Below are 27,891 nucleotides of genomic sequence, written 5' to 3'. Positions count from 1 at the left end.
CACATTATGTGAATATAATATGGACATTGGCAGTTTGCAAGGGTATCCCATTTTCGCCGGAATTCAAGTAAAATAGATCCCTGAAGGGCATCGTTTAATACGATAGAAAAAAATGTGACAGTGTTTATGTAATACAGTTAAAAGGTTTCCCGTGACAAAGTACATGTATGAAGCATTTTCACGATGTAATAAAGTGTTCGTAATTAATGGTAATTGTTTTATGATGGTCATAAAGAAAGTTAAGCGGTGTTTAAAATCAAGTGTTTTAAATGAATTTATGTGCATATTTAATCCACATTCGTATAACTGATGCGATTTCCATAAAATGGATTCATATATCATAAACGTATCTCGCGTATTGTATGAAGCTCTATTGTACTATCTATTGTAGCAAATGTCATTAATATTACTTTCGAGACCAAGCGCCAGTAGTCTGTGTCGCTGTTAGATAATCCATCTTTCGACGACTAGATATTCTAACTCGATTTGAACTGAAAGAAATTGTTGGACAAGTAGTTAGAAAGATCTTCGATGTGTGTGTGTGTGTGGTGAGCTTATCTTCCACGCTTTATTTCATGATCTTATTTATTTTTTAATATTGTTGTCCTTGCCATATGATTTCTATAATGCTTAAATATTAATATCGTAGAAACAGAATTTTAATTCGACTTAAAAAAAAAATGAATTGCAGTTATTATATATTTAATCGGTTGTTTACATCTCCACCACGAGTATATGATTCATTATTATAGGTTATTATAGATTCGTTATTTTAAGATAATTAAAAGAGAAAATACATGTTCAATTAACTTCAGTTTCTTACTTGAACAATCTCTATTTTGCATAAAAATCCCCAGTCTAGTAGTATCTATATAACCGATTGCGGAATTAGGGCCAGGTATAATAGCGATCAATTAATTAAGAACAGCAGGCTCGTTTCGGTCTTGCATACCTACCGGTATTCCTCGAACCGCGCGCGTAATTTCCATTTCACGAACTTCCGTGCCGGACGACAACAAGAAGACACTTCTGGGCTATCCGCAGAATAATATTGCCGATTGACAAATCGCGAGCTGGTTTTGTCCTTGTCCAAGGAGGCAGTCCGCGATCCGGAGGAACTTCTGCGGATTACTTGGACGATAGTTCGAATGGCGAGAGGTATTCGGGAGCCGGTACTCGCAAATATCTTCTGTGTGAACAATGGACGCGCTTCGTCGGATAGATCGTTACACGCGGAGCTAGCGTTTCTAGTATTCGTCCGTGAAATTTGGAATTCCATACGCGATTGATATACTACTTGGAACCTGGATGCAGATCCGATATTCCGTGCGGCACTTACCATCGACTTTCCAGAACAAAAAGATACATTATGCCTTAGCAATTGGCTATTCTGGGATTGTTCTCCTTTACCTTGCTTATTCATGATATAATATTTCCCAAATGTATACTGGTGTGCAAAATTAGCAGATGCGTTCTCGTGGACGTGTTATTTCGCGACGCCGATACAGTTTGTATAGATAGGGTCACAGACGAGTTATCTCGCGACACTGATACTGTTTGTATAAGGTCACATATGTATAATCACATCAATTTTAGTTTTTTTTAATCAATTTTTTGAAACATATCTTTGAAAGCACTTCTTAAGACACGTTAATCTGTCTATTTAAACAAAAATTTTATTCTACATTTTCGATTCAATTTTTCACGTAGAATCACCCCCTCCCTAATCAGTTGTACCACCAGTTACAGAACACCCTGTATATATTTTTCTCCACCACTGTAAATCTGTACGTGTGCTACATTTTCATCCCGGAGAGTAAATAAAACAATCTTAGAGTGATCCGAAGGGTATCTGACTTAGAGAGGGGAGCATTGAAGAGGTCGGGTCGAAGAGACCCGGCGTTTTTGAAGCATCGTCACGACGCGACGCGACGCGACGCGACGGGAGTAAAGATGCAACATCAGCGTCTCGGCGCGACGCGACGTTTCACGGCTCGTTCGTCATACCGAACGAAACGAACGGACCCGTCATTCATCGGGATGCCTGGCCGTAACCGGGGCGGGGGGGGGGGGGGGGGGCGTTTCACCGGTGGAACAGGTGAGATCGATACCCGTCAATTTCGAATGAGCGCTGATCGGTGTGTTTCACGACCTCATAAATAATGAACCGCTCGCAGATACGGCGCCGATACTGCCGGCGCGGAGTTGTAAACAATGTCCGGGGCCACGCGCGGAATTTGACAGGGCATTTGATGTTCGATGAAGGAGATCCACCGTAGGAGATATATGAGCCAATCATTCTGCTTTAGCGCTGATTCGATCCACACCCCCCCCCCTCCCGAAGGAAATTTATTATCCGCCGGTAAATAACCACCTGTAAAAAGAGAACGATGATCGTTCGGCGTCCGATCCGCCGTCGAGATTAATGTTTTATTGAATCGTGTAAATACAATTGCGGGTTTGTTGTCTGTCACGAGCATTAAATCGAATATTCGCGTAAACGCTCGTTCAATTATATTCGGTTTGCATGTATCTACATATTGGATGAGAACTTTATTATCATTGCTGCGAACTGAACCACGTTTAATTAATTAACGTCGCGATTTTCGTGTGATGCTCGGTTCTAGGGCAGAAATAGGATTCGCTGATCTGCAATGCTAATTAGAGGAATATTTGTATTTTCGAAACTCGGGATTTCCTTCGGCAATACCGCATAGTTCGGCTCGCCAAATATTATAGTGTTCGAATTGTTTTGAAGCGTGACTTTTCACAGCTGCAAACTCCTACAAGCAAATCTGTATATAGCAAACTGTTCAACTTTGAAAGTAAGTAAAAATCGGATTTTTAATTTGAAAATTTCTTTTCTTTATTTTTTGTTGCACATCTAAATATACACAGTAATCTTTGTACTGATGTAATTGAGCAGAGAATACGTGCTAAGGATTAGGAATAAATTACAACTGCAATTTTAAATTTTGTTTCACTGCAAATGCTCAATATAATCCGTGGTTCAAATAAAAATATTTAACAAATCGTTTTACGCGAGAACTGAAATAATTGATAATTACTGTTTTTCTGGAATCGATTGCGCGATATGCGAAAATGGAATTAAACATTTTTATCGCAGCACGTTGTACGAGCGATGTGTACATTTCTCGTAATTGATCGTGGCGATTTATCATTCGAGACTAATCAATAAAGTGACATTTCAATACACGTTCGGCATTGAACATTAATTCTCATGCGCGACCAATGAATTTTTGTTCGAGTTAATAGAAACTTTTCACGGGTGCTGAGATTCGATTTCAAATCGCTGAAACGGATTTTATGCTTTTCGATTCCCTTTTTATTCGCGAACGAGAATTATATTCCAGCGGTCCCACGAATAGGCAACTTCTAAAGCCTTTTTTCGGGCTGTTCGGCGTTTCCTGGCATTTTTTTGCGTAATCTTTTTCATTCGCAGATGGAATCCGACCGATACAGAGATGCCGAAAGCTTTCGAGCTTTTAAGATAAGTGCTATAATGCACGTGAATGAATACGGAATATACAATCGCTTCGTTTAATATGTTTTCCATCGATGGAATTCTTGCCTCGCAAAATTGTACAACTCTTTTGATTCGGAAAGCACTTTCTAGAGTTTTACGTTGTTTCTGAAATTGGACACATTCACTGGTATAATGACCCACATTACTTTTTAGGCGTATGTATAAGGACGTTTAAACGAGATAAAAATAAACATGAATAACTGTTAAACAAATTTTGCGACCTTAAGAAATATTCTATCTTGATGGTTTCGTCAGTATACATATAATGAATCCAGAAAACAATTTTATGAACTTAGACACTTTTCCGATTCTCGAAAAATTGTGAGAATCGGAAACTTTTACTTGTAATCATGAACTCTGTCCCTCAATGAGAATATATGTTGTTAAATCGCATATTTCAAATTGATATCGCTGTTACTGAAATGCTTCATTAGTCAATAATGAACAGTCAATTGCGTTAAAAGATACTATTACATTATTTGTGCAATAATTATCAGACAGTGAAATTGCATGGATTTTTGAGAATGCAACCTAAAGATAAAATAAATATTGAAATATTCTACGCACGTTTTTATTCAATGACGAATATTCACAGATCTAAATATTTCATTTTATGTGTATATTTCGGATTATTAAATTAAAAACATTTTATTTGCCAGAACTTTAATCGATAAATGGAGGGTACAAAAGCCAATCAGTATTAAGTCTTAATTGCAGAATCAACTAACTACATAGCATAAAGCGTAGAGAACGTTAATAATCAGCATACACTTTCACCAGTATCTGAATACTTCAAGTTTTGAAAAATTGTTTGTATTTAAACTGTTATAATTTCTTGGGTGGTGGACGCTTTCGACGGTTTCATGGCAGCCACACCTAGGCCTGTTAAAATTTTTACATCGCAATTTTCTTTTACCTATTTTTCATCCATTTCTTTGAGATCAACGTTCATTTTCTTCTTGGAATTAATATGAATATTAATAACAATTCCAACTAACTGTTGACGAACTAGAATTCGGATATACCATTTACAATTATGTTACGACTGAATTTAGTCTTTCAGAATGTAGTTGTAAAATTATATTAAAGAATATTATACATATATTAACGTATAACATATACTAATTCAACTGCTATGGTAGAAATAAATGCACATGGGAGAACTGTACTTACACTGATTGGCTTCTGAACCCTTGGAATATTTTTGAAGTAATGCGGAAGGGAGTCGGTGCAACACGATATTGGCACCGATGTTATTTAAATGTTCAGCGATATTAAAGCGTTCCGAGGCCATCGGCTGTTACATTTCACGGGCGCGGTAACCAGCGTCTCCGGTGAATGAAAAATAGATCTCGAATTCTCCGTGGCACGGATAACGATTTAATCCGCTGATTGCGTGGAACATATAACCCAGCCAGCTCGCAATAACGTTTCGATCTCCCGTATATTTGTGGAAATCGGTCGGCACGGCGGGATACGTTTATGAGTCATAAATCACGGTGGAGGAAGGGGCCGCGCGCAGATATAAACTCGGGAAAACGTAAACAAGTATTCCGATATACGATTTTTTAAACGCCACATATCGCGGAGACCGTCAGAAATTCTATGAAAACAGAGAAACCCTTTGCATACAGATGTTCCGGCACGCACAGAAAGCACGTGCTGTCACTTGAATTTTCAAGTAATAACGCGATAGGTAGTTCTACAGGGTGTCCCAAAATGTCTTACTTTCTTGAACGGGGTGGTTTAAGGACATTAAAAGTAAACTTTTTCCTTTGCGGAAATGTTCCCCAAGGCTCTGTTACGGAGTTACAGTAAATCCTCTATAGACGCAACAATTTCTATACGATAGATGCGACCAAGAATATCCCCCCCCCCCCCCCCAACATAGTAATTTGATCTCGGCTCGGTATATCGGTGTGAACCACTACTAACGCGACGCGGACAGTTGCCGTCGCCGGCACTGTTCAAACATTACACGCGCTGTCCTTCTCTACGATCGACTCGGCCTTTGGACATAAAAAATAGCTAACCCCATACGGATAGATGCAAATCCTCTCGAGGCTGTCGTGTCTATAGAGGATTTACTGCATTAATAATCGTTGGTATTTTTAAAAAATTTATAATCAAATTTATAAAAAGACAATCGCGTCTACTGATATTGAAATATATTTTATTTAACTTAAAGCTGGATATGTAAATAGAAACTGAAGATAGGACTTAAAAGATGAGGCTTGAAAGATTAGCTCCGTACCTTCAAATGATATAATAATAAACCTGTAGCTTATAATAGTATTTCTTGATTAAAACACTGCATAAAATTTGCATTCTGAAATCGGTCATTTCATATGCAACGACCTAACGTTTGGCTGTCCGTCACACGTCTCTGCATTTCTACTTTTATCATCTCAAAATTCTTTGAGTATCACAACCATGAAGATCAAAATATAACACAATTCTTTATAATTTATTTTCATTAATTTAAATTTTGTTGTGCGTTTTTGACTGTGCGTTACATGCACATATGCATTTCTGCTTTAATTATCTTAAAATTCTGTAAATGTTACAGCAGTGGAGATAAAAATTAAGTTCGTTGCAATTTTGTTGCGAGTTTCAAGTGACGTTATTTTTATCGATTGAAAATTTAGACACCGTGGACAGGTGCTGAATATTGTACGTTTGATCGATACCGACGACAAAAGTCTTTCAGGTGATGGATCCTTTCAGAAGATTTCGGACGTTTTTACGTGGAGAGGAATTGCACAGTGCTCACGTGACCGTCTATACGCTGCTTTCGAGTTTAGGGCGCGTTCCCAGCGGGACGCAGTGTCGTCGTGCATACCGAAGAAGTTTACTTTGATGCGCTCTCCCGGGTGCAACGCGCTGCATGCAATCTGCAAATGTACTGACTAAGTCGTGTTTCGACAATTCCTGCTAGCTGGCTCCTAACAATGCTTACTATCAAATGCGTCACGCTTTACACGAGATAAATAATTAATGCCTGCTCATTCTAAGAAACAAAATGAGGCAGGCTTCTCGCGATCATACTTGCGCGAGGTTCGTTTACGTTAATGTGCCAACCTGTACAATTAGTCGATCGAAAAGCGCAAGTATTTTCTTGACGCTTGCATAAACAGTTGAGTAATTTTCTTAATATGCTTCAAAATTTTCTGTAAATTCTATGAACATGCACGTAAATAATTCCTCCCCTGGTATACCACACAGTTTATTCTTTCTAGATACATAGTATACTTTCTATATACTATACTATACTTTTGGAATGTTCCGATAAAAAGTTGTGAAAAATCTGAAAATCAACAACAGGAATTTGCAGTTGCTTTTCTATGGCTGAAGTGTTATTTTACTTCCACCTCAACGATACAAATCTGTTCATATCAAATATGTGTCTGAAATAAATAAAAAAAATCTAATATCACATTCATGGATGAATACAGAGTTTATTGCTGAAAATTTGATGAATTTTTACTATATACTGTTTGTACTATATATTGTTTACACAGTTAAATTGCGAATTCTCGACATTGTTCTTGACATTACATAATACACTGTACAATTTAGCAATTTTTTTACTTGATGAGATTTTCCTTTTTGATGTATTAAAACTTTTATACAAAAATTGGGTTTATCGTTATCGTAAAAGTAATTCTAATATGAAGAAAGATTTAACGTTTTATGATTGCCTGAAATATATTTTTATCGGTTTTTAAACATATATAATTCCCCATATAAATTTGAAATTAATATAGAAAATGATTCCAATAGAAACATAAACATATTTTTAGTAAAAACATAGGTTAGTCATCTAAATAGCGTGTCTGACCATTACGGATTAATTCTACTTACAAAAAACATTGATACCAGCAGAGAATATTTTTATGTTCTTCCAGTCGTTTTGAACTGTTACAAATCAAGAAATTTACATTAAAATTATCAATGGTTATATGAAAGTCCAGCAACATTGAATTTTTGTCATTTTTATACATACACATATAGTGTTTAGTTAATAAGTACATTCTTCGTACTATGACTCTAACAACTTAATTACTCAATTGTATGGTTATCATGACATCTAAAATTAAATATACAATTAATTTTCAATCAATTGCATACAAAATATTTTCGATATCATCAATGTCAACAATAATTTATAGTTCATTAGCCGTCTTTATTAACTATATTTCTTATTTCTAAACCAATCGCCGATTCACTTGACGTGATATTGACTCATCGTGTTAAAAATATCAGGCAGTCAGCTGCCTTCGTAAAACCGTCAGGTGTTCTAATACTTCCGAGCAGCAATGTAAATCGGTCGTTCGTCGTGCTTGCATTCATAAAAATTTTAGATGATATTCTCGATGTCCTTGCTCACGATATCGAAGTTTGTCCCTTAAATCCGGAACATACTGCGCATAATGCAAGATGGATGTGGACTTTCATCTGAAGTTCACCTTCGAAAGGACAAGATTAAGTCGATCGCCGGCCTGCCACCCCATCGATTTACCGGATCCGAATGAAAAACGATTCTAAGACACTCGGGGAGGGTGGGAGGTTCGGTGTAAACCGGTCCGTGGAAATCCCCGTGAATCCTGACGAATTCGACGAGACGCGGAATTCTCACTTCAACGAGACTCTGTCGGGATCAACTGGCATCCATTTTATTCATCGGAGCCGTGGGCGAAGGCCGTGAATTTCAAGACTTTGAAAAATAAAACTGATGAACGTCGAAAAATAAAGAGGGAGGAGGATAAGACCGTGTATTCCAGCGTCAGTTTTCCATTTTCGATAAGAGCGTGGTCGGTGATTCGGCAAGACATATTGGCGGCGACGAAATCGTCGCCACCAGGAGTGCTTCCTGCTCCGCCAGGAATCAGCAGAGTCAGGAACGACGGAAACATTCTGTTGCCTCAAATATTCCCGCAGCATACACTATTCTGGATAACTTCGAATATCGTGTAATACTGTTCCGTTTCAATGGCCCTTGGCCGTCGTGACGTTTAACTTAACAGACGTAGACGTAGGCAAATAGCCGACAGAATAGCTTTGTCCCCCGCTATCCTCAAAACCACCGTCTTCTTCAACAGGCTTTTTCTACCGCGAAACTCTTGCCGGACCGGTTTTATGTCTTCTCTTTCTCTTCACGGAACCAGATGCTTTCCATTTCGAGATATTGCCGACTATAATTTTAAATATCTGTATCGAGACTGCCCGAGGACACCTTTCCCGGCGTTCACTCCGCGGTGAAAACGCAACATCCCTTAGAACTATGACTGTTTTGAACTTTTCGAGCAAAAGAGTACAGTAATGTCCCGATATATGCGAAAACTTCGGCACCGAATGTCACATGTAGCGGGTACAGACTTTATCTTTTCCTTCTACCTTTAAGTCTAAAATAGGATAGAATAAACAAGTGACGAGATTTTCTTCTTTCTAATTATTTTGTTATGAAACTTTTACTAACATATTTGTGACGTCTTTTTTGCTTGTATTATTCACGATCTGGTAAAACCGCGATTATGTAATTATTTAGAGGAACATGTGTTCGGATATTGGTGCAGTTACTTAGAATTAGCTACAGTGTGAGATTAAATCTTTACTAATTTGTACAGTAAATCGCATATGGATCGTTTTAATAGAACTAGCAAATATGCTACGATTTATGTCTCGTATGGTCTCATTTTAATTAGAAAAATGTTGAGACATGTTTCATACAAAATTCATTACAATGAAAAAATTTGATCTTTAAACTAGTACTTGTATCAAACCATTATGATTTACACCAGAACGTTACACTACGTTACTGCACACATATTTTGTGTTAACTTAATAGTAATTAACTACTAATCACCGTCATGTTCATTAAAAAAGCTTGGCCTGCTTCAATTTCGGGCGTTCAAATTATAAACAAACAAGAATCGAAATATTTACCGATACTATCGGTGAGAAAAGAAAAATGTACGGCAAACAGAGAAACGAAGGAACCACTCGTCATTTTGTTGAAGAAGAAACTCGAACAAGACAGCTGCAGAGTGTATAACTGTGCTCGTGTATCGTAGTCAGGACAAGGATTCGAGCATACATATTTGATGTCTCATTCCGAGATAATCCAAAGCATTTCAGAAACAATTTATTCTTCCGACTAAAAGCCTGTAATGGCAGTCTTCATTTATAACGCTTCCTTGCGAACAGTCCGAAATTGCGCAAGAGAACCTTGAACAAAAGATGGGGCGTCACGATCGAGACTAACAGTTATCAGAAGTCCTAGGCAACTTGGAACTCATTTACTTGTTTTGTTCACGTCGAAATTTCGGCGCAGTTCTTTGTACCAGCTGTAACGACAATTTTTCAAAGACAATGGCGCATCTCGCTCGTTTGCTGCAACAATGCCGCGATTCGAAGTTCGCCGATTTTTCACTTTTAATGGTACAGGGAGAACGGTCCTTCAAAGTGGTTTCTTCAAAGTTCTTTATGGCATTGAGCCTTGATAGTAAAATGTTTACCGTCGCAGTTCAATAGCTTCTCGTATCACTTTAGTATTCCGTCACAATACATTTAGTCGTCTAGAAAATTACTGTTTTCGTGATATATCATTATTACATTTTTTGAAACATTTGAAACATTGTTTGAAAAGAATATAAATATTAATGTATGTAAATAATGTAATTCAATAATTTACAATCTATACTGAAAAGAAAATATTTGAAATAAATGTATAGTAAGATTTTAAAATCGCTATTTACAAACATTCCGACGAAAAAATTAATTCTGCATAACAAATAAGATCTTTGTAGCTTGCGTACGCTGAATTTTGTTAGTAACTGTAACTAGCACAATTAAGTGACTCACCTCGTGCAGCGTTAACCGTCGAAAAGGGATTAAGAGCTGCGGCTCGAATCAAATTAAAGGAACAGGAAGTAGTCTTAACAATTTCAGTTGCGAACAATTAACGGAGGAAGCGGTGAACCTGATGATGGGGAGGGGGGATAGTTTGTCAGTCACGGAAAGGGAATGAGCGGATATGGAATGAAGGTTGATGAAAAGTCGAAGTTACCCGGAACAATGAACAACAGTGGCATTTCCTGCGTAGGTAAATTGGATTGGCAGTTTATTGGCAATATTCGTTTGCGTGGCGTAACGCCAAAGCTTCGTGTACCCTGCGACCGACAAAAATCTCGTCCTCTCCCCCTCTCGCCATTGGCAAATCCTCTCGCCCCCCGTGTGCCCCTATCGCCTACACGCCGAATGCAAGTTCCGCCGATCCCAGCAAGGCTTGGAATATCTCATCCTCTGATAACGATTCTGTACCTGCTGCCAATGCGTCCCACTGACACTGTTTGCTACCCACGGACGTAGTCGCGGGACGCCGCGACACGGAACAGAAAACTGGCATCTACATATCCTTAGTTCCTTTTTCCGGCGGAGTCGAGTGGGCCCCCTCTCGATATTTGAATTTCATCCAGGCCAGGGCCTTCGCAGTATTCGCAGCTGCTTCCCCCTGGCAATTTCAGAAATTCGATATTGAATCCCGCTGCGGCGCGGCGGCGCCCAGCCCTTCTCCAAATTCCACGTTTCAGTTTTACATGGGTTTAATGCTTCGACTTTTCTGACCCCACGCTCGCGCGACGTCCGCAGATATCGCCTCGTAAACCACCTTTTACGGGCCTTCCTCGTTCTTACGAAAGGAACGACTCAAGCAGCAAGTTTCGTTCACAGTGGCTTGGCAATAAGTAGTGGTTTTTTAATGCAAAATATAAATGTTCTGCGCCGATTGCAAGAACTAAGAGTTACGTTAGAAGGGTAGTTCTTTCCTCGGGAATTTTAATAAGTGGATATTTATGTGACAGTATTCACAAATTCTTTTTTTTTTTTATTTTTATCGTGTCCCATTCCAGAGTAATATAGGTACACCAATTTTTTAAGCCTAAGTAAGAAGATACGAATTCAAGCATGTCGACATAAGTATTATTTTCAACCTATTAAAACTATTAAAGCAAGAAAGATGTTTTTACAATTCCTGAAATTGACTGCGAAAATATTTATTTGAAAACTAAAAAATTTGCTTTTCAATTTAAAAACGGAACAGCTTACGAAAAAAGTGGAAGAGAATATTTGAATGATACTGTATATCTCAATAATTAATTCAAATAATAATTCGATTTAAACATGTAACACTTAATCTGAATAATTCAATATAATTATTTGCAATTGCAGAATTTGTGCTTGTGAAAATGTCTCGGATTCTAATTGATGTCTATAATTATAACGTTTCTGTAAATGTAATGTGTAAATACATTACAATTACAATTATAAATACATGTCCAAGATTGCACATTTAAAATATTATTACGACACTATTACGCTGAAACGTTTAAGCATACTTTGCACTAATTGTTCGGTGCATTTCGAAACGGAGATGGCCCGTGTAACGTAACGATGCCGTTTTCTGCATTCCACTCCGTACGAATGCAACACCAGTGTTCGCCTCCAATTTTCGATATATTTGTGAAACCACTTTCGGACAACTTTAAGGAAACTTTTATGGCACGATCGCATCATTTTTATCGCGTCTGATTTCTCTGTAAACAGACATAACGTGCCAAATCTGCGCACCAAGTTGAATGGTGTATTGAATGATTGGCATTCTGTGTACACATCGACTGCGTAGAGATTCCTTTATTGGGAACCAAAAAGAGTACTTGTCAAATAATATAATATTATCGTATTACTTTCAATACATTTAAATGATTGAAAAAAGAAATAAATGTTTATGTAGCTCTTGTGCTTTGCAATTGATTCTGGAAACTTTTATTTTGTATAAAAATCCGCAGATTAATATTTAAATGCCAAAGTAACAATTACAATATTTATTGATACATTGACTACCACACCGATCATACATTCGAGTGACACTATTTTTTCACCAGGTATAGAAATTAATTTTTACTATTAATATATTGGCGAAAATTAATTATTCGAAAAAAATAACGAATAAATTCGTTTCCAAACGATTACAAATACTTGATTTGTTGCACACTTTACTACTCTGAGCAAAAAATTGAAAACGCCGAATGTGAAGATTTTCTGTTCCCTCTCGGCAAGTTGTTTTTTGATTTTTACTGCACTGTTACACAAGTGTACAAGTTTTTGCGGTAAAAGCGTCGTGAAACAGTAACGTCGTGCAAAGAAACGAATTACACAGAGAAACACGATTCAATTTCCACAAAATTCATGAAGCAACCGAGAGTGAGGGCAAGTAGAAGAAATTCAACCGCAGAATTCAACCACAATGTTGATTCTGGACTTCACCGCTTACCGTAGCATGACAAGAAATCGATAAAGAAAACGACGTTTGTTTTCTATCCGTTCCGTCGCGCGTGAAATAAGGTAGCATCTATTTCCGAATGAATTTCGCGAATGTAAATAGCGCTCCTGTGTTCCGATTTTCAAACAAAACGAATCTCGCGGATGTAAATAACGCTCCGACTTCCGATTTTGTAACAAAACTTATTTCGGCCGAAATTTTGTCCACTCTTTAATAAATTACATTCGAGTATAAAATTTAGAAAGCCTGACGTAGGCCTTTCTTCCAGACACCCATTCAATTAATACAGCTTACAAAAACAGCAGTTATAAATATATTTTCTCCTAAATAGTCGCCGCACTAACAAGCGACAAACTCGCCATGAGCGATGAATGATATCACCTAGTTAACAACTAGTTCTATGTTCGGTTAAAGTCATACACCGGTACAGTTGCGGATAATTAGTGGGAGTTAAACAGAGTTAAAATGCACCGGAAGTGTCTTGCGGCTTCCGTAGATTCCGAAGCGTTCACGCGCATACAATTAACTTATTCTTCAGAATAATCCAATTATTTCGGACAACGTTCCCGCCGCGAATTGATACAATTCCTGCGAAATATTTCGTGCAAATAAACTCCGGAGTGCATGTAACACGTATAGGCACTGCGTGAGATTGCAGGAGATTAGTTTAGATTAGAGTCCCGCCAAGTGGATGTTCGTAGTTTCTATGCTAACTGCCGGCCTAAATGCATATCTCACTGCTGCTACAGGATATCTATACTCCTCCTTCTGGTCCTTGTTGCCTTCTACCTCAACGAACAGTACAGGACGAAGAATGTATAACAGCTACCAATCCGAATCTTATTATAGTAACGCGCGAGCTATTATCATTTGTTTCGCTGCTCTTCGCGCTATTTTTTATTTGTGAAGATTAGAGTTGTCACTCTTCGACACGTGCTTAGCAAAATTGTAAGAAATTGTAAAATTATAGAAAAAATTGTTAGTTGTAAAAAGACAGCGTTTTCTTATAATTTAAAATAACACTTCTTATCGGAAGACAGCAGAAGGAAGTCTTGAACTTATCGAAAAATATTGTTATCTGTAACGACAGATGCAGCACAATTAATCCGACTTCCACAAACTGTAAAATTGATGTATTTGAATGTAACGGATTGAATGAGTCATATAAAAGTCTCGAGGAAAAAGCATCTAACCCAGATACATTGTTTTTCATGTATGGACGATGTTTTTTAGAAAAATAATTGATGGATATTCTTTTTATTGTTATTCGTTCATGTTGGAGGGATGTGAACATATCAGAATGTCAGCAAATAAAAGAACGATTTTTAAAAATATTTTAAAAATCAGAATGTCCAGAAAAATATTTGTTTCCACATAGTGTGCTTCTGAATTGGGGAAATTCAGAGGTATAAATTATTCTTTGTCTCTATCTGGCTGTATCTGTATCTATTCATCAAGATATGTACCCCTTGAAACAGTGCAACTTTGTCCTGAGAAGCTTTTTTATACAATAGCAAGTAAGGGAGATATTTAGACGATCCCAGTTAACTGCTCCACCCTGATATTACGCATAAATAGTACAAAAAATAACACTTAAGTGGTAGAGTTGCTAATACCAATGTTGGTGTGGTAGAAAAGGTGCTTCTTATCGTTGGTACTAATTTGAGTGCAGACTCATAATGCTTTTTCGCTTTTCACATACACCTCTTTCGCTTTCATTGTCGTTTGCTGTGTTTATCTTCAGAATTATCTTCCTCTTCCCATTTCACATTCACATTAGTTTGTGTCCTTTTTGTTTTAGCTTGATCATTTTATACCTATTGCATCTACTTAACTTATATGTCATACTGTATTTTCTATATATTCTTTTTTTTGTATGTGCTCATTTTGTTCGCTATATTTTTGCTAATTGCTTCCCATTGTTGAGCAAGTTCTTCTTCGCGAATCTATTAAAAATTAATAATTAAAATATAATATTTAAATTAAGTTAATGCAGTTAATGTGGAGAGAAAGACTTAATTCAAAATGAAGTTACAATTTCTTAATTGCGACAACCACATATTGATTTGTACACATAATAAATATAGAACGAAAATATCAAATAAGCAACGTTGTAGGAAGCTCGTTTATTGTAAGAAAATCACAACGTAGATCCGAAGAAAACAACCGGCACACAAGTTCCTTTGTATCGTGTGCCAAAGCATATCCGAGGACTACAGGAACCAAACGTAATTTGCAGTGCTTTAAAATTCCAAGCACAGAAGAAGCTAGAGCTGATATCGCGCTCCAACAAATATCTCCCTCGATGATGCAGTAAAAGTGCATCGCACGTACAACACAGACCCCATTTCTTCTGCTTAATTTTCCAACCAGTCGGATTACGGGTTTGCTTTCGTTCCGTTTCCGCCTCCTCATCGGGATGTGTACACTTGATAGAGCCGCTCTTCAATCTGGCAAGATACGCCCTAATCGTGCGACTGTCGATAGTTTGTTCGCCAAAAGTTCCGAAAAAATCCCGATTCTGTCGTTTCATCGTAACATTTCACTGATTCAATCACTTTGTTCTCAATTTCACTTGTCTTTTGTTGTAGTAAGTGTCCATAATTGAAATCACTCGGGTAAGAGGTTAATTAGAAATCATCCTTTAAACTCAAAGAACCTCTTTTTACTATCTAGCAATTTCATTACGGCTTTGTCGCTTATAAAAATTCACAAAGTTTTAAAAATACTTCGTATTTCATTTAGTTTATAGTACATCAGTTTCATATCTTGTTCGATCGTCGATTTCAATTCTGCTTAAATCGTACTAAATAGAGCCTGCATTCTGCAATTCTGTGTATTTTGTGCAACTGTGTGTATTTGCGTTACTATCTGCATCCTAAGGGACGATATCGTCCCAGCAATTCAATGTTTCATGGTGTAACTATGAATAGCATTTAAATGAAGGTCCGTTTTAATCAAATGAATCCCAGAACCTTTTCACGGTTTAGTTTCTTTCTGCATAAGTTCATTTCAAAGTTTCTCTGACTGAATATTTTACTTAAACGTCTTTTCTTGTTTCAAACTTCACGACGTACTGAAATCAAAACTTAATTTTTGAAGCATTTTTCTAGAAAATTTTTTCCTGAACGTACGATTCTCTATTTGTGAAGTTCGAATTATTTCTTTTACATATGTATATCAAGCTAGGCATTTTAACTTTATCTGCTGAAAATATTTCAAGAAAAAATATTGGATCTAGCAAGAATTGTTTATAATAGAAATATAGTTATACAAAACAATTCTTGCAATTTTGAAATGCTTGCGGTCCCAAAAAGTTCTCCAAGCATGTCGCAGATATTGTATATTGAGTGTGAGCACATCACAATTTATTTTTATTATATATCTCTAATAAATTTAAAACTTCATGATACATTCTGAAAAAATTATTCGAAAGCAATGATAATTTTCTCCACTAACTAACAAGCTACCATCAGGAACGTAATTCAATTAAAAAAAAAAATGTTTTCAAGTCATACTAATAGACTACCTCTTTATGAATAAATTTGAATAAAAAAAAATTGTAGTCTTCCTCACGAGATTTATATTGAAAGGACTACTTTTCATAAAAGCATTTCCCACAAAACTACCCTTGTGGCATAGCTCCCTTCACAGCACGGAACCCCTCAATAATAATATCACGAAACTCCGCAGCCTGAGACGGAGTTTTCCGTCAGAGACGAAATTAATCTGTGAGATACTAACTAATTCAATGTCCACCGTCCCTGGGATTTGGACTGTGCGACAAGTTCTCGGAGAAGTTTTCCTGGTAACCAGAAAAATAGATGTAAAATCGAAGTCGGCCGGGACTTGATAGTTTCGGGGTTTCCGGCGGGTTGATCCGGCCGTGTCGTTCGACTGATTAAGTTCACCATTGTCTGGGCCCAGACACGCCCGTTCTATTTTTCGATCGGCCGTTAGATCTCCGGCATCGTAATTAATATTTCAATCTGAGACAGCGGTGGAATCAGAGGGCTGGCCGGCAGATCACCGTCAAGACGACGGACGGGTTAATTGCATTTCGTTCTCGCGGGAGGAGACGGTCTCTTGTTCCGCGTCTAGATCAGAGTTTCGAAGGAAAGCCGGGTAGAAGTTATCGTATTTACATCGAACCAATGAACCTCCCTGGGACTAGCATCGAAAGAGGACGCCGTCAAACGTCCTTTGACGCGCCACCTGATTCCATTTCCTGAGATATACGCAGGTCGGCCTCGTTTGTCGGAATGTTCTGCATGGAATCCGCGATATCAAAGACACCCCCCCACCCCCGCACATTCCTAGTAAGCTGCTGGCTGTATTTTTACGGTTTGATTACGTAGTTCGAGTCGCTTATGGTACTTCCCGGGGTTATCCCGCGGATATTGTGCGCCGGCCGTGCGCTATGGTGTTCTACGATGTGGCTTTGATCCGGGAACAAACGAAGAATATTAGGATCCGCCGAGAACAAGCCGACATCCATTACGAATGTCTGCGCGATGGAATGAGAATGAAATTGGCTCCCTAACTGCGGAGCGAAGTTGTATCGGTAGAGAAAAAATTGAACTGTACGATTCTTCCGAGAGAACTCTTATGAGTCAGAAATCCAGGAATGCTGACTACATTCTGAAAAATTTAGTCCAAGCGATTTTGGATGAAAGTTTCTTTTGTCAATATTTTAGGCACATTGTGTGTTGAATCTGTTATCTAATATTCTCTTTTGTAGTGACATGCTACACCTTCTATCCTGACATTTCTGTCAGGTGATACACAAAATCGTACAAATCTGTGTTGCAAGAAAGAATGTCTTCTTTTTCTGTACTGTATATTGTAGGAGACTTTCTCCAATATCAAACATTCTAATTAATTCTTCTAAGAAATAGCTGATGACTAGACAGCGGATTATTCTGCAAAATAAAAATCTTCCACCTGGATTGCAACAAACTGGAGTAAAATAGAATTTATTTTTTACCGTAATGTATTTAATAGGTTGAAAGTGATATAACAGATTTTACTGTTTTCGATCAGACCTACTCATTTTTGTAGTTAAATAAAGTAAAAGTATTGGGGAACCTCTTAGAGAACTTGAAGGGTTAGATCACACCATAAAATAAAAATATTAGGTAGTTCTTTTCATTGTCGCACCAAATACCCAGATTAATGATAAATAATTAGGATTAACATTGATTAAGAACCTTGACAAAGTGATGCAAAGCTAATAGTACATGTTATATTGGACATAATTTTGTATCACATCAATAGACGTTAAATATGAATCAATAAATGATTTGCAATCCTCGTATAAATAATGAACTTCGCAATCTATTCTAATATAAATTAATCCAATATTCAATTGAAACAAGTTTTCATATTTTAGAGGAAACGCGATCCTCTATATTGTTTGATGCAAATAATTTTAAATATTCTTTTATTCATGAAATCATCGATGTCAACGGTTTGATTGCGAACTTTTATATATTCCTCGTTTAATTCAGAACTATGCATACGATTCGCGTAAAATTGGTTTATGCTATCTAGTTATTCTCTAAATATATTAACTTTAAAATATTGATCACTTCCCCGGTCAAGATTAAACATTTAAATTTTCATGCAGTTTTGTTATAGTATAAATATTCAAGACCACGTTTTCATTATTTTTCGATGAATTCAGTCATTATTTAATAGTTTTAACTAATTCGATAAAAAAAGCCTGAAGCATTTCATTTTGCTTTTATATTTAAATTGCAATTGCTTGTAATTTTTTATAATTTCAAGCAGATCTTAAAACTTATTTTATCGAGATAAACTCAGACCGCCATGAAAAATTTCAGTTCATGATTACTAACATGGTGTTCCGCCTTGCCGCTAGCAGTCACGAATGCATTTTGAGGAAAATACCTGGAAAATTTCCGGTTGCTTGCGTCCCAACATTTTTTGCTTCATTTTATTCTGACATTTCTATCTGGAACGAATAAATTCATTATCGATAAACTGTAAACGTACAAATGTGGAATTTCTTGCTTTTAAACATTATTGTTGTGTATTGAATTAGCATATGATTTTATATTTTGATAAATGCCTAAATTTATCAGATTAGCATTAATGTTTTTTTCAAAGGGAAGATTAAACAAAAGTTGAACCGCCAGTCGTGAGTGGGTGTATGTATATCCAGTTGTGACGTAAGGGTTGTCATGAATAAAAGAACTGTTCGGCGATAGAAACATGTCCGTAAACAGGGAAATTTGCTTTCTACGTAACCGAATTTCAATTTATTTCTTGTATTTCACTCGCCGTATGAATGCATAAAATCGGCAATCTGGTTATCGGAATCGCTTACCGTGATTTCGGCTTTTATCTGGCGGAACGACGCGATACATCGTCTCTGTCAGCTGGCGAAAATTTATCAGCCTAGTCGAGCCTGGCTTATGCACGATTACCGAAGATGGAACGTTTTTATTAGTAAGCGTTTAGAGGCGCCGCCGATAATTCTACCGATCAATTCGAGAGCCTCTCACTAGGATGGGAAAAACCCCGCTCTTTCCACGGCTCTCCATCATTCATGATCTTTGTTATATTTCCGACACAATCGCAACTCGGAATACTAGATACCATGGAATAAAAGAATATCGAACCGCGCTCCAATAGAATACGAAATTACTAATGAAATTTAATAAATCCTTTTTTCAATATCGCTGTGAAACGTCGGCTTTCAGATATCGCATATGTATTCTTTGGACAATTGCAACGTATGAACAATATCCATTCCTTTCTTCAATCTGTGTTATAACATCGATCTTTTTTACAGTGAATGTCGTGTTTTAAAAAAATTTAATTGTAATTGTTGTTTCGTTTACAGAAAATTTTTCGAATTGCTATAATATTGTTTTTGTCAAGGTAGATTTACTAACAAGGGATTTGTTTCGAAAGTTAAATATTTATTTGAAATATTGTTTTCAACCTGATGCTTTTGCAACAATTGCTTACAACATACAACTCTTTATATATATAGTTTGAGCAATAAATGCGTGCAAAAGTTCAAATGAGAGAGACACGCTGTATATCATATACAATATCACGTAAAAATTAGTTGAATTGATTTTAAATGATTCGAATAGTCACAGAATGTGAGACAAATCAGTAGCATATTTGTAACAAAAGGAGAAACATCCTGACCATTACACTAAACAATAATGATGAATAGAATGGACTAAAAATATTTTGATTAGAAGTATTATACCAAGATGTAGTAAGGGGTTAAGTAGATACACAGTTTATTCAGTTGTTGCCAAAGAACTGGCAAACGCTATTCCGAAAATTCGTGTCTGGAGCGGAAGAATCTCTTTTATTTAAAATTTTAAGGAAGAAGAGGAAACGTAGTCTAAAGTGTCCAGGAAACACCGAATTGCAACGCGGAGCAGGCGTTCTAGGAGAAACGGAAAAACAGCCGTGAACCGTCGGGAAAATTGTCGAGTAACCTGGAAGAAATTATGGTCGGCGAAGTACCTACTTATTACGCGGTTCGGTGCGTTCACACGCCTCTGATTACGCTCGTAGGTCGGCGAGCATTACTACTACATTCGTAGCCAGCTTCTAATTACCTACTTAACTGCAACTATAGGGCACGTATCTGCATGTGGATCGCGAATCGCTCATTCCTCCTCCTCAATGCGCGTTTAAAGAATCGAGACACGTCTGTGACGAATGAACACGCTGTGCAAAGATACTTTTGACAGAATTATCATTTCGTGCTATGCATTACACTTTCGTTTACAAGATGTTTTCAGTATGTTCAACTATAATGTGAGTCCCCTTGTAATTTCAAACGGAGTCTACTAAATACAATGAATGATATCCATTCTCTGTTATCAAATTAGTGGGTAGAATGAAAATTTTATGCATTTATGATAAAAGTGAGTAAGTGGAATACAAAATAAGTAATAAAAGTATAAGAATAAAAGTAAATGAATAAGAAGAATTGAAACATACTGTGTGTGTGTGTGCTACATTTTTTCCAATCTATTAAAACAATGAAAATTGGAAATAAAGTTTTACTTGACTTCTGCTTGTTGTAACTGAGGTGGAAATTTTTTTTATATACACTTGCCTTTGTAGTTTTACTGTTAAATCAATGTCTACAGTATGTAGCTAGTTTAAGATATGGTAGAAAATAAATACTATTTTTTAAATAAAAATCTTCAGTAATCATGGTATACTTCAAATAATAACATCAAATTTATCTATCACAGTTACCGCGACTAAAATACATATGTATAGTGTATGTTCAGCATGCCAATAAGTAATCGACTGTTTCCTTAATAGAGTAATAGCACAAGTTTAATTCGTTAAGTTTAGTTGAACAGATGCGACCAATCGAAAGTCTTACTTTTATGAGATTCCGGAAACCCTTTATAGTTGTTTCCACGTTACCCTGGCCTACGTGGTTGCCATTAAACCACCACCCTATCGCAGTTATCTGGGTACATTCAGTTCGAGGGCAGTAATGAGACCTTAATGGCTTGTGTGCTTCTTTTTGATAGTCAACATTAAGGATGTTGTTGCGCATGTCGAGGTACAGCGTTTTATATTAGTCGTCTAAAAATGTCCAGTGTGTGGCGGCTTTGAGGTTGTCGAAAAATCTGAAAAACACACTCTCTCAATCTCAATCTTCCACTCTCACATCGATATAATAGAAAAAATTACCCTCTCACACTATAATCCAAATGAATGGCCTCGCTGATACCTCATTCAACATTTGCATTTTAATATCCCCCTGAAATTCGTCCTCGATAAGAAGAAAAGGAATATTCGAGAGAGAAATGTTGTAAAACGAAGATACTTGTTGCACTTTCTTAATTAATTTAGATTTGCTTCACTGGTAATTGCCAGTCCTCTTCACAGATAAAATTGTTCAGTTAGTATCGTACGCTTTGCAGAATTTATTAATAGATTAAACGTCGGAAACACTATCACATTCGAAGAGCTAAAAATAAAAAATATAGTATATCGGGAAAATAAATATTTTCTTTGATAAAACTGAGTATCTCGGTATAAAACGAAGAGCATAGATTCATAAGCGTAAGTCAAACTACAAATAATCCGCTGACATTTTCAGTTCTCATATTATATTGCGCTGCACTTTGTACACTTGCTGCTAATTATCTGATTCCTCTGGGCCTATTAACGGTAGAAATTTTGTTACGGTCCAACTATAACTCATTCAGACGACTCGCCAACCCACACGAAAATAATTTGCAGCACACCCTCATCCCCTTCCACAATCGCAATTGAAATTATTCGCGTATATCGTTCGAGTAAACTGCGTTCCCGAAAAGTCCCATAAAACAGTTGTATTAAATTGAATGGGACCGCCCCAATAAATTTATTCAGAAGTTTAAAGCAGCACTCCGCCCGATATGTACACACGCGTTGCCCTGCTTAATTTATACGCCCCTTCATGTGCGTTTGTACATACAAGTAATATATTTTTCAACGTCGGCTGTCCCGTTGAAAAAAGAACGAAATTTCAAATTTCTACGTGGCTCCCGCCGCACCGCTGAAAATACGGTAGCCTTTTTTCCATAGTCTCTCTCTCCTACAGTCCTTCCAAAGAAAATTATTATTTTCTGAAAAATTCTTCTTGCAACTTTAAAATGAAAAATTATTATAATTACTCTCACCCATCTAATTTCTGACGTAAAACTGTAGTCCTGTCTGTTAAAACATAATTTTAATAATAAAACCATGAATCTGTTCTTTGAACGAGTTGGTGTAATAGAAATTTTTTCGTGAAATTACAGTAATGATTTTAAAATGTTAAATTCATTAAATTATTCTTTCTCATTTAATTTCTTACACAACGTTGTGTCTCTGCTATGATTTTGCAGGATTTTCATAGTAACATTTATCAATTTATATTCTGTGAACGCAAACTGGTATGCCAAATGTGAATATTTTTCTAGTATAATTACAGAAAATGCGGTGAGTAACTTTAATATTCGGCCATCAAACAATTTTTACTTCGTCGCTATATAATTTCGTTCGTAACGAAAAGAAGCATACATAGTCAGGTATAACATTAACGTAATAACTAAATTTTTCGTCATTAAAAATTAAATTTTAGAATTTTGCGAGCTATGCGTAGAGATTTGTATATGTATAATTACGTTTTTACGGAAGGACGTCTTTATTGGCACGATATTGTTATACCGTGGAACAAAGTCTAATAAGCAGGTAGCATGAGAAACATTTTTGAAAAAAAATACGAGCACCGTAGAAGATCCCCCGGGAATTCGTTGGAGGCGACACAAACACTTCACTCAGAGTGTTTATCCCGCAGATGAAAGAAACATTTTGAAATAGCCACGAGTGATATCTCTGTATCATATTTTCCTTGGAGCCTCTCACCAGAATGCCAGTAACGCAATCGTTGTTGATCCGTACGTTTCAAACCCCTTAAACGCAGCCCCGGGCAAGATACAAATTAAACCGCACACGGGCACGCCAACATTTTTCTCCTCTTCGTTCTGTCGAGCTGTTCTATCGATCAGCCTCGCAGTTCAAGATGTTATTATTCCAAGGATAATATAGTCCGCGACGCGGTATTCATCCAAACAAATATTCCTCGTGTTTCTTGTTCTCACTGACTAGCTCATTGAAGATACATGTTTCATAACTTTAATAAATGTCATCGAAATCGCTCGAAATTTTATGATACACTATGTAACGAAATGGTAGCACATATTAGGAATTACATGATTTTTACATCGATGACAGAAAAATAGAATTTTGTTTTGGTTTAATGGAAAACTTTGCAGTCGAGTGGTGACTCGGAGATGCGCTATTAATAGTTCTTCTACGATTATATTCAAAATATTTGTTGCATTATTAAAATATCCAATAAATTATTAAACGTATTTGATATTTTTATAAACTACTAAAAGTATTCTATGAGGCATTATATCAGTTTCATATTGATAAAATTAAGAAAATCATATAAAATAGAAATAATTCAGGTCGAAATAGCTCCGAGTGCAAGGGTTAATAATGTACATGTTTAATCAATTCTTCATCACAAGTTTGACTCGACGTTATAAAGCAAAAGGGATAAAGGGTTGCGTGAACAATTACGTGAGTCACTATAAAAGAATAGAGATTTGTCAACATCTTCCTGCACGTGTTTTTGATCGATAGACCGGAGAACGCTTTTGCGACAGTTTTATCTTCTGCATAATACAAAAGACGCGCGTAAAGCCGATTTTAAGGAGCATCCAAGCATGGACCCGGTCTCCTAAAGGAACGTTTGCACATTATCGCCGACGATATGTTCTCGTACGATGTTTCCGTCTCCGAAGCGGTCACTGGCGTGAAATTGCAGCCGGAGCAAAGCGATATTACCGCACGGAAGACATTATCGACTGCATAAACGTCAGTCGAATCTCATAAATTTATTTCTTGCTCAACGTCGAATATCGCGTTGCCGCTATCCAGCACTCGCGGTGGAAATGCATAGAAAAAGAGGAACTGATCGAACACAGGGGGGCTTTCTTGCATTTTTATACGTATCGCTTTCATATTTCCATTTCACTTTTCTTTCTTCGTACCGTGATCGTGTGCATTTACCCGAGAAAAAGGTTCTAATTATCGTGGCCATTAAATAAACCGAGAGAAAAATTCTACCATTATAACCGGCACGCCGGCAGAGAAACGTAAAACCATTATTGTTTTACTTCAATATCCGATTGTAAAAATGGTAATTATACTTTTGTATTTGTTATGCATCAAACGTGGACATATGTATTATACGAGAATACGAATTATTGGGTTGGAACAAAATACTCGAAACATTCCTCGATTTCTGACCTACTATGAACCTTGAAGATACGAATTTACCTCGACACACGCTAAAGCATTGTTCCATAGCTGTTTAGCAAAGGTCGTCCAGCATCAAATTTTCCTGAGAAAATTTTGCTAAAGCAACTGGAAAAATATTCATTCGCGGATCCAACAAATTCGCCGGGATCGCAGGATCCGACACGCTTATCGCGCTAATGGAAATTAGAGAGATTATGAAAACACGCGGGCCAACGTCTTAAACATGTCCTCGTAGCTGCCAGCTCGGAAAATTTGTGTCGCCCGCGGCACTCTCTCGCGCTGGGTTCGTAATTACCGCGTCACCAACACTCACACACGCTGCTGCGTGTACATGTGGTACACGTAGGTGACCGTCTTAAGACACAACACTGAAATTTATTGCCACTAAACACGGTACACCGAGAATCCGCTCCCGTGACTGTTCATGAAATTGCGCGCGTTTCCCATAACACGAATCGTCGGAGCCGCCATACGCCATAAACGCAGTGTGGCCTACTCAGGGTCCACTAATCATTCAAGGCTCACTATAAAATTTTTCATAAACAATGAAGTTTCGTCGAGGGGTTCTAAATTGATGCAAATTTGATGCACATCTAATTTTAAGCTAAAACAAAGAGCTTTGTGGCGGCCTAACTACCTACACGCGCCACAAGAGGGTCGGGTAGTGAAAGACTTGTAGCCGCTAGTACTCGATTCCTCAATGATTTGTATATACAGTGTTCCCGCGATTGTTGTGAGAACCTCGGGGGTATCGAGTCTCAGGAGACGAAATGGTACTACATTTTTTTACGTGTGTGTGTGCCGAATATAGATTTCTTGGATAACTTTTCCAAGTGTAAACGACGATCCTGGATAAACAACGGTGCTAAGCGGGAAATTGTTTTATTGTACTAATGCTATTCCATACCTGAGAATGATACGTCAAGTATCGTAAAACTCCAATTTAAACACCCTAATACCTTAATTTCTTTGCGGGAATACTGTATGTATACCGCCACAGACTTAAGATATCTTATTTTTAAGGCAGGGCCCGCTAGATAGCCTTACTGATGAGTCCTCTAACGGACGAAACGCCTCCTCCCTTTTTCCTCCCCTCTTTCGTATTTATCAGAGCTCCTTTCCTATCTCTTTAATTTATTTCGAGCTCCCACAGCTTCTTAGATCATTACATTTGGACAATAAGAATGATGGTTGATGTTGAAATCATTAGTTAAAATTTTGTGGCCATGTTTACGTTGTACATCCCATAGAGACACTGCAAAGACATACATACAGGGTGTCCCAAAATTCCTTCAACAGCCGGAAATGAGAGGTTCCTGAGATCATTTGAAGCAACATTTTCCTTTTGCAAAAATGTTATTCGCGGCTTTGTTTAGGAGTTATTGACGAAAAACACTGACCAATCAGAGCGCGACCTAGACGCGCCAACTGTCTATTGGCCGACTGTGCCAACTCGCGTCTAGGCCGGGCTCTGATTGGTCAGTGTTTTTCGTTAATAACTCCTAAACAAAGCCGCGGATAACATTTTTGCCAAGGAAAATGTCGCTTCTAATGGTCTCAGGAACCTCCCATTTCCGGCTGTTGAAGGAATTTTGGGACACCCTGTATAGAATACATTCCAAGGCTACATTCAAAGGAAAGTATTGCATTACAGACGCGTTTGATAGATTAGAATCTACAACCGAAACATGATATGTATTTAGCGTTGTTGCGGAAGTCAAGAGGTCCTGTGTGCGCTCACTGTAATACTTCCGACTATGTTGGGTAGTAAACGTCGTAATCCTAATTGCAGTTACCATTGCACCAAATATTCTGTTACGACTTGTATCTGATGCTCCGATCGCGTAACTTTAGTAGCGTTTGCGTTTAAACTTGTCCCTTGTATGTGCAAAATTTGAGAAATAATATATCATTTTAAGTTACATAATAAATGCATCTAATTTGGCAAGTGAACTATGTATAAGTACATGTATTATATTGCGGTCTATAATCAAGTTTATTTGTTTAAAGTTCTGTGAATAATTCTATTACGTAAATTAATTTTTAATCAGGTAAAATGATATCGTAAATCGCGATTCACTTGCTGACAGTCGACGCTTTAACGATAAAATTAAAATCAACTACACATTTAATGAACCTAAATCATATTATTCCGTGAAATGTTCATTAAAGTTGACGGTGGAAGGGCAAATGGTATTACACAGTACCATTGCGTTAACAGGCAACGCGATTTCGAGTAACGCATCGGAACTCCGAAATTCGTACGCTAATAAATTACCGGCCGCTAATGAATGATAGCCGCTGGCAAATTACTTACCGCTGCCATTTAATTACAAACATCGAACAACTATTTCCTTCGAAGTGATAAATGTCAACCAGCCACGTATATCGGTGTTGCATAACGTTGCAAGACACGGGGCGAGCGCAAAATGCGTATAGAACCCGAACAATGAACGATTGCGGCTACATTCAGCATTGTCTGAACAGTTTCCGTGGAGCGAATCCGGTAATATTTAGCGATAAACCAGTAGGGATGAAATGGACTGAACTATCTAAGGTATTCACAATAGGTTCTATGTGGACTCGTATACATCAACATCAAAATGTCATTTTGACAGCGGTGGTGCTCAAACACCCGAGGGACGTACTACGTTAAACAATTTAGTCTACAATTCTACCTCTCCACTTACATACAGAAACTCTTCCTGATAATTAACTCTCTAATTGATTTCTCCTCATTCTCAAATTCTCATAAATTAAAATATTTGAGACAATTTTATACTTTTATATGGTACTTTCATATACTATTTACACTCAGTAAAATAAGTCTCCGTACACCCTTTAAAACAGAATAAATTTTTTATGATTATACCAAATGACCTTATGTTTTGTAAGCAATTAGAAGCATTGGTTTACTGAATGTCGTGCAACAAATATTTTCTGAAAATTACAATTGACATGATTGCATGCAAAAATGAAAAAGGCACTTTTTAAAACTTTTTTATTTGGGCCCTTAATAAAAATTTAAAATATATGTTTTGTAGATCTATAGTAGTTACACACCTGCTGACAAATTTTGATGTAAAATTGAATTTTTTATTAACCTTTTTAAATGTGA

The 27,891-nt window shown here is 37.1% G+C and overlaps 1 protein-coding gene and 1 long non-coding RNA gene across 2 annotated transcripts in view; both read right to left on the bottom strand.

Annotated features, from left to right (window-relative positions):
• Positions 1-27,891, bottom strand: part of Dpr1 (defective proboscis extension response 1) — a 467,695-nt gene that overhangs the window by 188,464 nt on the left and 251,340 nt on the right. The gene's annotated exons all lie outside the window — the stretch shown is intronic.
• Positions 18,300-27,685, bottom strand: LOC143214860 (uncharacterized). The gene is made up of 2 exons (XR_013010234.1): positions 21,603-27,685; positions 18,300-21,538 (listed from the first exon to the last, which is right to left on the bottom strand). It is a non-coding gene; the product is annotated as an uncharacterized LOC143214860 (long non-coding RNA).

This window comes from Lasioglossum baleicum, chromosome 13, assembly GCF_051020765.1.
Source record: "Lasioglossum baleicum chromosome 13, iyLasBale1, whole genome shotgun sequence".
Taxonomy (NCBI): domain Eukaryota; kingdom Metazoa; phylum Arthropoda; class Insecta; order Hymenoptera; family Halictidae; genus Lasioglossum; species Lasioglossum baleicum.
Note: the sequence above shows the minus strand (reverse complement) of the source record. Positions and strands in the feature narration are given on the sequence as shown.